At 53.1% G+C, this 11,542-nt stretch overlaps 1 pseudogene; it reads left to right on the forward strand.

Annotated features, from left to right (window-relative positions):
• Nucleotides 1–8,179: 8,179 nt before the first annotated feature.
• On the forward strand, nt 8,180–8,671 carry LOC109247472 (60S ribosomal protein L23a-like; annotated as a pseudogene).
• The last annotated feature ends 2,871 nt before the right edge of the window (nt 8,672–11,542 follow it).

Consider the following 11,542-nt stretch of genomic DNA (forward strand, 5'->3'; position numbering starts at 1 on the left):
ATCCCAATCCCTGTGCTTCCTTCCTGGCAATCCCTGCTCCCGGCTGCTTCCAGCAACATTCCCAAAGGGCTCCTGGGAAAGGTAGAATCGGGTCTCCTCCCTGCTCTGATGCTCTCTTTGGAAAAGTCTGGGAATACTCCCACCCCCCTCCCATATTTTAGTGACTCATAGAAGCCGGTCATCCTTCTGCCTGACGCCCCCCTGAGAAGTCCGCAACGTTCTCTGGCCTGGGCTTGGGGCTCAGTGTCCACATTCCAGGGGCCCAGCCCTACCCCGAGGCCTAAGGCTTCCATCAACAGTCCAGATGGTTCTCATTCTACTCCTACGGACCTTGGGATGGCAGCAGTCCGCACCGGATGTGCGGGCCAGGGGCACGGAGCAGCCACGCTTCCATTGGTCAACCTCGGAGCCGAGGGAGGTCACACGATGACCTCCTGGAAGGTGGTGCTGAAGGCCGGGAAGCCAGCCACCTGGGATCTCCCCTCTCCTCACCCCGAGTACCAGTTCAGATTCTCTGTGTTGCAAGACGGAGAAAACCCAGCCCCGGGTGGTTTAAGGGAATGCACTGTCCATCCGAGTCAAAGGTCCTGGGGTAGGGCCGGCTCTAGGCACAGCTTGATTCAGAGGCTCCAATGGCATCCCAGGGCCTAGCTTCTCTGTCTCTATCTCTTGCCTTCACTTCCTTCCCCAGACGATTCCCTGATGGTGAGACGATGGCTGCACAGCTTCAGGTCTGTGGCAATGAGAACATGCCTCCATTCTAGAAGCTCCGTGAAAGTCTCCAGGCATCCTTGGTTCTAACTGGCCTATCCCTGTGGCCGTGGAATGGCCACCGCTGACGGGCTACGGTGGAGGTCACACACTCCACCCCCCGAGGCAGGAGGGTCGCCCCACTTGAAGCATGGGGACCGAGAGTGAGGGACATTGAGGTACAGTTACCCAAAGGGGGCCCAGAAAGGACAAACGTAGCCCCCTTCCTAGACCAACATTTGAGTTCCTTCCTCCTCACCAGGCAACCTGAGTGAGACCGCACCCCCAGACCCGAGTGGTTCTTTCTAGTAAGAATCGCCATGAAACACCACGGGCGTCAAGATTCGAGGGCAACCAAGAGGCACTGGGGTTCTGAAGATGGAGGAAGTCCTCGTAGCTGCAGGAACCCGAGGAGGGTCCCCTGCAGGGACCCAAGCCTTGAACCATGGTCAGGATTTGGATCGTGGGGGATGGGGAAAAAAGGTGGGAAGAAGGTTCCAGGCAGAGGAACCGGGTGGAACAAAGACAAAAGAATGAAGGACAGGGAGGAGTCCCCTTTGACCGGCATGAATAACAGTGGCAATAAGGTGAAAATCGGGGCCGGGTCTAGCGGGGACCCCAATGCCGGGCTGAGGAATTTGGACTGAACGGGGAGCTACCGGAGTTATCTAAGCAGGAGAGTGTTCTGGAAGGAGAGGCAGGAAGCCCAGCTGGGAGGCTGGTGCTTCAGGCAAGAAAACCAGCAGTGGGGAGGAAGAGAGGGAAGCAACTCAGGAGATATTAAGGAGGGGGGAATGAGCCGGCTCTGGCACCGGATCAGATGGGAAACGGCACAGCGGAGAGGAGTCTACATGACTCCCGGTCTCCGGCTGTGACAGCCAAGGGCATGATGGTGCTGTTCGTAGAGTCGGGAGCCCTGGAGGAGGAGCGGGCTTTCACTCACTCTTAAGTGTGCAAGAGGAACAGGTGATCCCCGATGCCAATACTGCGGGGACGCCAGGGAGGGAGGGGGCTGGGATGAGCCTCTGGGCTGGAGGAGGGGGTGCAGGAGACAGATGGCAGTGGCCCAAGGAAAAGGTGGCAGGTGAGACGAGGGGGCCCGCGTATAAGTCTCCTAGAAGCTTTGCTGGGAGGGGAAGGAGATGGGGTTTGCCTGGAGGAAGGAGGGGATCTCCATGGTCAAGGAGGGCTGACCTTGAGCCATCCCTCTCCTCTCGGGCCCGGCTCGAGCCTCTTGGGCCCGGCTCCCTCTTGGGGAGGGCTCCATCAGCCCAGCCCCTCTGTGTGATATTCCACACCCTCGACAGTCCAGGCCAGCAAAGGGGACTGCGCTTTGGTCCTCGGGGCCCTCCCCATCTCGTCCCCCACCCGCGCCAGGATCACGTCAGATTCATGCAGAAGCCACCTGGACAGCTCTGGGCACCAAGTCCCGCCTCTTCCTGGGGCCACACACGGGCTGAGCACGTGCCCACAGAGTGCCACACGCCTATCAGGCTGAGACCTGCCTCACGCCTCTCCAAGGAGGCTGCCAGAAACCCCGGGGCAAGACAAACCCCCGAACCGTGACTCAGGCGAGGGGGGGGCCTGGGGCGGGAAGGCTGCCTCCAGGCCAGATTGTGGCAACCCCCCCGCCCCGCCCACAATACCAGGTGCAGGCTGCTCAAGGGACGAGGGGGGCAGGGAGGGTGCCAGGGGTGGGGGCTTAGCTCCCAATCTGGGAGCATGCTTCCCTTAACAGCAGGCAAGCCGGCATGGCAGACTGGCATGGAAGCCGTTTCAGACGGACCCGCACTCGGAGCGGGTGCCCCGATGCCCGGCAACCCTCCGTCAGCAGAGTCTCCGTCGAGGAAGGGCTGGGGCAAGGGGCAGGGCTGGGGAGGCAGGGAGCCTGGAGCGGGGACTGGAATTCAGACAAAAGGATGGAGGGTGAAAATAAGCCGACCCCATTCAAATGCTTCCGAAGTCTCGTTCCCCTTCTAGAATCCCCTGCCCCCCTCCCGCAGAGTGGCAGGGACAGCTGGAACCCACCAGGGGAAGAAGAAAGGGGATCCCAGTTCAGAGCCCGGTGTCTTAACCTCGATGCCGCCACCGCCACCCCCCTCCCCTCTGCTCCCAGCCCCCCACCCAGGCGGCAGGAGGCTGGCGCCACGGGGAGCCTGGCACAGAGCCACATAGGCCAGGCCTGGTGGAGGGGGCAAGAAGACCACCATGGCCAGCCTGCAACCCTGTGCCCGGACCCCTCTGCGGGTCCTCAGCTGCCCACCACTCTGCCCGTCCGAGACCTCAATCTGGGGTTCAGCTACGTCTGCCGTTTCAAGACACCCCGGTCCTCCGTCTACCCTGGGCTCTTGCTGGATCCCCCTGGGCAGCCCCACAGAGACCGTCCCTGGACCCCTAAAATGAAGGCTCCACGGCCCTGCCAGAACACTCCTCCCACCCTTCCTGCTGGGTGTTTCGCCTCCATCCCCCAAGGGACGCAAGTAGAAAGAGCGTAAGGTTTAGAGTCACGCAGTGCTCGGTTCAAACCCCAGTCTTGCTGCTTCCTAGCTCTGGGGTCTCAGGCCCGGCGAGCCTTTGTTTCTCAGCTGTAAAATGGGAATCGACAAAGCTCCCTGGAAGGTGTGCTGTGAAACGTAAAGTTAATATATGGGAGGCTAGAGCTGGCACACCCCGGGGTCACGGTGGATATCTGAGTCGTCGTCACCCCCACCCTGGCGTCGGAGATCCCATAGGAACCCCGCCCTGCCTTTCTAGCCTCTCCCCCTGCAGCCAGACGATGTGGCTTGCGTTTCCTGAGGACAGGCCAGACTCCGCATTTGAGGTCTTTCCGGCTGCACCTGCAGCCTGTGGGGCCCCGTCTGTAGCCTCGTCCCTTTTCCAGCTCCTCCAGGAAGCCCTCCCAGACCGGCCTCTCACGTTGCATAGAAAGGGCTCTACTCCGCTTGGGGGGGTCCTCACTTCACATCTTTTATTAGATTTTTATCTTGATAGCTTTGAAGAACTCTTCTATGAGGTTATAAGCTGATTCCTCTCTGCAACCCTTTCCCGTCCTTACCATGTTCCCATTTCTCCAGCCCCTGGGCGACCGCTAGGTTCTCGAAAGCCCGTGGGAGGCTGATCGCCTCCCTTTTCCCTGGAGGGAGCCCAGCCCACCTCCCTCCGGTCTGCTTGTACCCACTTCCACACGGAGACTTCTCACCACCCAGCGAGGACACTGCCACTCCAGGGAGAACCCGAATGGCGCTTCGGTGGGGGGAGGGGGGGAGAGAAACGGATTAACGCAGGCCAGCCCTGTGATTTAATCCAGCTTGACACGGTTTGGCAAAAGCCATTCACCGTCGTCCCTCTGGCTCCAGCCAGGCCGGCAGCTCTCGCCTTCCCCCGTTCTTGGCTGACGATGTGGAGAAGGAGAAGCCACCCACAGACACCAGCCTGCAAGACAGACATAGCCTGGCCCTCCGGACGGGAGCTGGAAGGAAGGCTGTGGGTGGGGGAAGTAAAGTCAGGGGGACGATGGCTGAGTTTGGCTGCAGCTGACACGGGACCGGAGACTAATGCATCAGACACCTGTCTGCTTTCTGGGCTGCTGTCCTCCATCTATCCCCCCACACAACCCCTCTTAGACTTCTGGTAAAGTCCCTTCTGCCTTTCACCCGAACCGTAAGCTCAGGAACAAGGGTCTGGCTCTTACTGATTAATCCCCCACACCTAGCGCTGTGCCTGATGGACAGCCATTAGCACAACCGCCCCACTGTACAGATGAGGAAACTGAGGCTCCAGGAGGTAGAGCGACTCTCGCAAGGTCACACCATGGAGATACAGCAGAGGTGGGAACCCGTTTCGAGACCTCGTGACTCTTGTCACAATCCCCTTGGGGCAGGGATCTCCAGGGCAAGATGTTTCTACCCACAGACCCCCGAAGCTCAACACGTTCTGAAGGATTCTGGGGGCAGAAGCCGGCTCCTTCTGCGTGCGCCTGCCCTCGCCAGCATGCACCCCAGGGCTCAACTGACCTCCTAGCTTAGAAGGCCCCGAGCGAGGTCACTCACCACCGACCGGGGGAGCCTGTCTCTTGGTTTTACAGCAAACCTCAACCTCTCCCCCTTCGCTTGCTACCCTGGTTCTGTGGAGAGGACCCAGATGCCCGGGGAAGGCTGCCCAGGGGTCTGGGCCCAAGGTTCCAGTCTGTCCCACACTCTGAGCCATCCCCGTGGAAACAGCACAGCAAAGCTCTACACGCTCCCTGCTGCCTTAGACCCAACCTCAGTGTCTTCTGTCCTTTAGAGAAGATTTTCCAACCGTGTAGAACAACCGCTAAGAAGCCACCAGACTGATGGGAAAGGCATGATTCTGGTCTCTGGTCACCTCCCCTTCTGATGGCAGAAGCAGGCCCCACATGGAGGACAGCACGGAGACAAAGAGCGCTGGGCATCCTCTCAGGGGTGGTGGGGGAGGCGGGGGGAGGCCGAGGGGAGGCCACGCGGATGGACTGGTCAGCGGCAAAGAAGGGCTGCGTTGGGGGGGAGCGTTTTTGGCCAGGGGAGAGCCCTGGGGGAGAAGGGGAAGCTTGCGTGGGTGGGGGACGGAGGCTGCCTGCCAGGACCAGCAGAGGGAGCTGAGGTGGGGGGGGGGGGGCGGACCCTGGCCCTGGGGGCCCCAGATCCTGGACTGGGCCCCCGCTGAGAAACCTAAGCCTGGGGGCCCTCCCCCTTCCCCAGGCTCCGGTGCTAAAAAGCCCACGACATTTACGACTTCAGGAGGGTAAAGAGCCTGAGAAAAGAATCGCAGACCATATGGATTTGTTTCCTGGGTTTAAAAAAAAAAATCCCTCTAATTAGGCCGGGAAAAGCCATTGGCCTCTGTCTGGAGGCCCCTGGATTCAATTACAGCCGGCTTCCCCCACTCGCGCCACGACCCTCCCCACGTCCTCCACGCGCGGGGGGTCAGGACTGGGCGTGTTGAGCAGGGCGGCCACAAGGACGTCGGGAAGGACACAAGGTTTGGAGTCATTTCTGATGATTCTGTATTAAATCCCAGCCTGGCACCCCCGGTCCCCTGCTCCCCCCCACCCCGCAGCCCCCCTGTGTCCCCCCAATTCCCTCCCCTGTTCCAGGCTTCTCCTCTCCCCATCCAGCCCCCGCATCCACTAGGCTCTGGGAAGGCCAAGGTCTTGGGACAGGACCTCCTTGGATTCCCTTCCCTTCTGCCAGGAAAAACTTCTTCACATTAGAAGAAAAGGAATCTTTGAGCGAGTCGAGGGGTGTGATTATGGGAGTTTTCCCAAAAAAATGTTTTAAGAGTTGGTGTAATACCTTTTCCACAATAAATCGAAATAAGCCATGAAAGTCCCTTACTCTTCCACCTGTGCTCTGGATTCTCTCAGAGTCTGTCCCCTTAGTCTATAAACACGCTCCCACTTCCCTCACCCTATAAACACCTTCTCTGAGCCCTGCCGCCCTCCCAGGCCTCTACCCTCTCACCCTCCCCGGCAAGTTCCAGATTCGGGGAGAAAGCCTTTCACTCCCTTCTCCCACCCCCACCCACTCCCACCCCGGTTGGCCCCCTCCTTGTGGGACCCAGTGGGGCCCCCTGAGACTCACCCTCCGGTCGTCTGAGGGCCTCAGCTTGCCTGAGCCACTGTCTCCCCTGTATTGCCCGAACATGGCTACCTGGGCCACCGCCCCAAGGCCAGAGCTTCCGGGTCCCCTTCTGGGCCTGTTCCTCCCTCCCTGTCTTCCCGGCTCATGTGACTTACTGCCACGTGGCCCCCACGGCTCTCTCACCCCCTCTCTCCTATGCCCGATTTTCTGGTCACCTAAAAATGCCAACATCTCAGACTCGACGCGCTCAAAATGCAGCAAGAACTCATTCTTCATCGGCGCTACCCCTCCATAACCCAAACGGCGAGGACAAAAGTTCTTCCCTTAGTGCTCTCTTCTCTTCTTGTCAATTAATAAGCTTTGGTTTTTTTTAGAGCAGTTTTAGGTCCGCAGCAAAATTAAGGGGGAAATACCACGTTCCCCCATATCCTCTGTGCTGGTCACACGCATCCTTCCCCACCAACTGCACCCCACACTACACCTGCGCTATAGTGGATAAAACTACACGGACACATCGTGTCCCCTAAAGTCCGTTATCTACCCTAGAGTTCACCTTCAGTGGGTTTGGACGAATGTGTGATGACACGAAGCCACCGCTGTAAGTATCAAGAAACCGCCAAATTATCTTCCGGAGTGGCTGTACCGTGTGTGCATCCCACCAGCAGTGACTGAGAGTCCCCGCCACTCCACGTCCTCGCCAGCATTTGGTGCTGGCAGTGCTTTGGATTGGGGCCGTTCCAGTAGGTGGGTAGCGGTACGTCACTGTTGTTTTGATTCGCGATTTCCTGATGACATAGGCTGTTGAACATCTTTTCGTATGCTTCCTTGCCATCTGGATAGCTTCTCTGAAGAGGTGTCTGTTCAGGTCTTTTGCCCATTTTTGGATCAGGTTGTTCATTTTCTTATTGTTGACTTTTTTTTTTTAATTTTTTTTAACATTTATTTATTTTTGAGACAGAGAGAGAGAGCATGAACAGGGGAGGGGCAGAGAGAGAGGGAGACACAGAATCCGAAACAGGCTCCAGGCTCTGAGCTGTCAGCACAGAGCCCGACGCAGGGCTCGAACCCACGGACCGCGAGATCATGACCTGAGCCGAAGTCGGGCGCTCCACCGACTCAGCCACCCAGGCGCCCCTTCTTATCGTTGACTTTTAAGAGTTCTTGGTATATTCTGGGCCACAGTTCTTTGTCAGATGTGTCCTTTGCAAGTATTTTCTCCCAGTCTGTGGCTGGTCTCCTTGTTCTCCTGACATCGCCTTTCACAGAGCAGAAGTTTTAAATTTATTTAGTTATTTTTTATTTAAAAAATTTTCTTTTAATGTTTTTATTTATTTTGAGAGAGAGAGAGAGAGACAGAGTGCAAGCAGGGGCAGAGAGAGAGGGAGACACAGAATCTGAAGCAGGCTCCAGGCTTTGAACTGTCAGCACAGAGCCCAACGTGGGACTCAAACCCACAAACCATGAGATCATGACGTGAGCCAAAGTGGGATACTTAATAGACTGAGGCACCCAGGTACCCCGGAAGTTTTTTTTTTTTATGTTTATTTATTTTTGAGACAGAGAGAGACAGAGCATGAACGGGGGAGGGTCAGAGAGAGAGGGAGACACAGAATCTGAAACAGGCTCCAGGCTCTGAGCCATCAGCACAGAGCCCGACGCGGGGCTCGAACTCACGGACCGTGAGATCATGACCTGAGCCGAAGTCGGATGCTTAACCGACTGAGCCACCCAGGCGCCCCAGAAGTTTTAAATTTTAATCAAATCCAGCTCATCAATGATTTCTTTCTTGGGTTGTGCTTTTGGTGTTGTATCTAAAAAGTCATCATTTCATGAAGATGGTGCTGAAGGCAAAGAAGGAAGCCCCTGCCCCTCCCAAACCCGAAGCCAAAGCAAAGGCTTTGAAGGCCAAGAAAGCAGTGCTGAAAGGTGTCCACAGTCATAGAAAAAAGATCTGCACGTCACCTACATTCTGATGGCCCAAGACACCGCATCTCCAAAGGCAGCCCAAATATCCTGGAAAGACCACCCACAAGAGAAACAAGCTTGGCCACTATGCCATCATCAAGTTCCCCATGACTACCAAGTCACCCATGAAAAAAATGGAAGACAGCAACACACTTGTGTTCATTGTAGATGTCAAGGCCAATAAGCACCAGATCAGACAGGCTGTGAAGAAGCTCCATGACATTGATGTGGCCAAGGTCAACACTCTGATGAGGCCCGATGGAGAAAAGAAGGCCTATATCCAACTGGCTCCTGACTATGATGCTTTGGATGTGGCCGACAAAATTGGGATCACTAAGCTGAGTCCAGCTGGCTAAACCTACATACGCATTTTTTTACTATAAAAAAAAAAAAAAAGGATAATAAAAAATAAAAAGTCATCAGCGGGGTGCCTGCCTGGCTCAGTTGGTGGAGCGTGCAACTCCTGATCTTGGGGTTGTAGGTTCAAGCCCTATGTTGGGTGGAGACATTACTCAAATCTTAGAAAAAGCTGAGAAATAAATAAATAAAAAGTCATCACCATACTCAAGGTCAACTAGATTTTCTCCTGTGTTATCTTCTAGGAGTTTTACAGTTTTCACTTTACATTTAGATCTTTGATCCACTTTGGGTCAATTTTTGCGAAGCACATAGATTCTGTCTGGATGCAGGTTTTTGCAGGTGGATGTCTACGTTGTTCCAGTACCATTTGTTGAAAAGACTATCTTTCCGCCATTGTATTGCATCGGTTCCTTTGTCAAAGATCAATCGACTGTATTCATTTGGCTCCGTTTCCGGGCTCTCTATTCTTTCCCTTCATTTGTTTGTCTATTCCTTTGCCAATACCACACTTGCTTTGATTACTGTGGCTTTATGGTAAGTCTTGAAGACAAGTAGCATTAGTCGTCTGACTTTGTCTTTCTCCTTCAGTACCAAGTTGGCTACCTCTGGGGCTTTTGCTTTCCATATTACATTCTAGAATCATTTTGTTGATAGCCACAAAATAACTCGCTGGTATTTTGATTTCGGATGACGCTGGATCTGTAGATCAAGTTGGGAAGAATTGAGATCTTGACAAAACTGAGCTCTTTAATCCGTGAGCATGGAATGTCTCTCCATTTATTTAGTGCTGCTTTGATATCTTTCATCAGAGTTCTGTAGCTTTCCTCACAGAGATCTTACACATATGTTGTTAGATTTATATCAAAGTATTTCCTTTGGGGGGATGCTAATATAGATGACAATGTGTTTTTAATTTCATTCATTGCCAGTACATAGGAAAGTGATTGCCTTTTGTATATTAACCTTGTATTCTGCGATTCCTTATTAGCTCCGGGAGTTTTTATGGTCAAGTCTTGCGGATTTTCTGTATAGATGATCATGTCATCTGTGAACAAAGGCAGTTTGATTTCTTCCTTTTTTTTTTTTTTTTTTTTAAATTTCTTCCTTCTCAATGCCTTCCCTTTCCTTCTCTTGTCTTACTGCAGTAGCTAGGACTTTCAGGGCAATGTTGAAACACAGTGGCGAGAGAAGCATCCTTGCCTTATTTCTTTTCTTTTTTTAAAAAAATGCTTATTTGTTCATTTTGAGAGAGAGAGAGCAGGGGAGGGGCAGAGAGAGAAGGAGAGAGAGAATCCCAAGCAAGGTCCATACTGTCAGGGTGGAGCCCGATGCGGGGAACGATCTCATGAGCCATGACATGTGTCTTGACCTGAGCCAAAATCAAGAGTCAGACGCTTAACTGACTGAGCCACCCAGGCGCCCCATCCTTGCTTTATTTCTGATCTTAATGGGAAAGCTTCCAGTTTCTCACCATTAAGTATGATGTTAGCTAGACGTTTTGGTAGATGTTCTTTATCCAGTGGAGGAAGTTCCCCTCTATTCCTAATTTACGGAGAGTTTTTAGCATGAATGGGTGTTGAATTCCGTCAAATGTTTTCTCTGTAACTATTGATATGATCACGTCACTTTTCTTTAGCCTGGTGATGTGATAGATTACACTAATTGATTTTCAAATACTAAACCAGCCTTGCATATCTGAGAGAAATCCTGCTTAGTCACTGTGTATAATTCTCTTTGTACATTGCTGCATTTGATTTGCTAATATTTTTGGAGGATTTTCACACATATGTTCATGAGAGATATTGATCTGTGGTTTTCTTTTCTTGTCATGTCTTTGTCCGGTTTACATATTTGGGTAGTGTTGGTCTCATAGAGTGAGTTAGAAAGTATTCCCTCATCTTCTATCTTTTGAAAGAGATTGTAGAGCATTGGTATAATGTCTTCCTTCGAAGTTAAAATTCTCCAGTGAGCTCTTCTGGGCCCCTGAACCTCTCTGATCTCGGTTTCCTCATCCACAAAATGATGAGAACTGGTTGTCACAGTCATGTTGGATCACAGCACACCACGTGGCTCTGCAATGAGTGATATTTACATGGTCAGATGCTATTTTTTGGTTGTCGTTGGTTTTTTTTAGACAAGGATCAACTTTTAGACAAATGACGGGAGATTTGTCTATGATTACAGCCTAAGAGGGAAATATTAACGACTTGATGTCAAAAGTATAGTTCATAGTGGCTAGAAGGTGGAGAGAGAGGAGTGGGGGGAGGGACCAATGTGGAGAATCAAGAGATCCCGTCTTTGGTGGGCTGAACAAGAAATGGCCTCTGTAGTGGGCTGATGTGTGATGACTGATGGTGCATAGATGAGGAGTGAAGGGCTTGAGAACAGTAGATCATGACCACATTTAGGAGGGAAGGAGAGATTGGGAGGCTGAGAGCCGAATTCTTATCAACCCTAAAAGGCAACCAGTTGATAATGTCTAAAGTTGACAAGTCAAGGAAGAGAAGTAAAATGTTTTAAAATAACAGTATACTGGAGTTATCAAGAACTCTTGGTCTCAGTTCAGGTCCTGACCTCTTGGTTTGTGAGTTCGAGCTCTGGATAGTGCAGAGCCTGCTTGGGATTCTCATGCTCCCCTACTCATGCTCTCTCTCTCTCTCTCTCTCTCTCAAAATAAATAAATAGGGGTGGTTGGGTGGCTCAGTCAGTTAAGCATCTGACTTTGGCTCAGGTCATGATCTCGCGGTTTGTGAGTTTGAGCCCCGTGTCGGGCTCTGTGCTGACCGCTCAGAGCCTGGAACCTGCTTCCGATTCTGTGTCTCCCTCTCTCTCTGCCCCTCCCCCCATTCGCACTCTGTCTCTCTCTC

This window comes from Panthera pardus, unplaced genomic scaffold (genome assembly GCF_024362965.1).
Source record: "Panthera pardus isolate Hobbes unplaced genomic scaffold, ASM2436296v1 HiC_scaffold_3, whole genome shotgun sequence".
In the NCBI taxonomy this organism is placed as follows: domain Eukaryota; kingdom Metazoa; phylum Chordata; class Mammalia; order Carnivora; family Felidae; genus Panthera; species Panthera pardus.